Genomic DNA, 1926 nt, shown 5'->3' on the forward strand with positions numbered 1-1926 from the left:
TCTCCAGCAGCACCAGCATAAATAAAACTCCAATTCCTGATTTTAGCTCTCCGTTCTCTTCTAAACCTCTCCTAAAGTTGTTTCCCTCTCTCTGTGAATTGAAGCAACCTTTTTATAGCCAACAGGAACCCTAATACTCGATTTAATTATCTCTTTTCTTCGGCAGAGAGTCTCGGACTTCTCCACTTGCCAAACTCTTCTTTACGCGTTTCTGAGCTGTACAGGTCATTCCAGTTCCTCTATTAGATTGATACGAATCTCAGGAAGGGTTATCTTCCCTCAAATCACCCGTAACTGCCAAATATAATCTCAACAGGGCCCGAAAACTTCTTCCTCCTCTGTTTTCTTCTCGCGTCTTATCCAGCCTCAATTGGTTGAGTCCAATCAATCTACCAGCCCTATTGTGATCCAGAAAGTCCAGCCCAACAAATATCTGCAATCGAATCTGGTCGAATCCCTTGCGGAATCCAATTCCAAACCTTCACGACTGCTGCCGTTTTTCCCGCCGAATTCCGATTCGAATTGTGAAGAAGAAGAGGCGCCCCCTATCCAGAGTAAGGGTGCCTTTAGCAGCTGCCTTGGGGTGTCCTGAGGGTGCCCCTTATCCATGCTGAGAGTCCGAATAACAAGTGTCCTCTGGGCGCTTTTAGACAACTTTTCGAGCCGATTTTTCCAAAAATATTTATTGGCCAAAAATACCTACACACACATAAAACACCATAATAAGTACAAAAATGAGAAATATCAATATATAGAATCGAGACAAATTAGACACAAAAATGTGTCTATCACCCGACCCGTTTACCCGGTCCACAACCCACATAGGTCTGACTCATACCGAGTCAGATGAGTCGACTGAGTCAGAAGCTGACTCGATCTTCTTCTCCACCAGTTCTCTGAAAATTATTCCAAGTGTTGGAACTCAAAACTCAGCTCACGGAGTCATCTTCTAGGGTATTTAGATTACATCCTATATATCCAAACTAAACAAACTGTGCCTTATTAGAATCACGGGATCCATGTCTGCAACCTTTGCCAACTAAATATTTTCTAGATCTAACGCTAACCTATCTTTCCAAGCTCATACATATCAACCCTCGCGACTGAATACACATGGTATTTGCTGCGTCGACTAGTTTTCTAACAGCTATATCTCACTCGTTACACAACGGAATTGAACAAACTTTATATCAACAGGAAGCCCGCCCTGCGTACTAAAATTTCATTTTATAGATCTAAGTCTAATTACTTCTCTAAGGTACCTAATTAAGTCCATACATATAGGCCAGTGAAACAAATACCACTATATATAATCATGGTTTTCATGCACAGTAACTTAATTGTTTCCCAACTATTTCATATACAACAACTACCCAAATCATTATAAACTCATACAAATTAATAAACAAGGTTACCTTTCATTATTTAGGCATGTTTCATCATTAAGTTCATCTTCATCAACAACTTTGTAGGATCAGAATCTCGCAACAATTATGGATCATCGAAGTTATCAATGGTATTACAAAAAAGCGTCGCAAAACAATTTCAGAAACGACATCAGCAAGGATCGTGAGAAAGATGTGATAGTCTCGCGAAAATTAGAAAGCTTGCGAAGTCAACATTTGTAAGGTTGCGAGAATTTCGCAAACCATATCTGAAAATAAAGGACAGATTAGCTGTCGTCCACTATGTATTTCTCTTATAAATAGTCATTCGAGTTGTAAAGGAAAAGAGAGATCTTTTTTGAGTGAGAGACAAGAAAATAGGAGAGAGAAAGTTTAGAACAAAGATCATTCTTGATTTTCTTTATTTTCCTTATCTTGTAAGAACATTCAGAATTTAATCAATAAAATTAAGAGCGTTAACCTAAATGAGCTGATCAACAATGAAATCATATGAGGGGTGTAGTGTATGAATTCCTGCAAC

This window comes from Papaver somniferum, chromosome 4, assembly GCF_003573695.1.
Source record: "Papaver somniferum cultivar HN1 chromosome 4, ASM357369v1, whole genome shotgun sequence".
Classification (NCBI taxonomy): domain Eukaryota; kingdom Viridiplantae; phylum Streptophyta; class Magnoliopsida; order Ranunculales; family Papaveraceae; genus Papaver; species Papaver somniferum.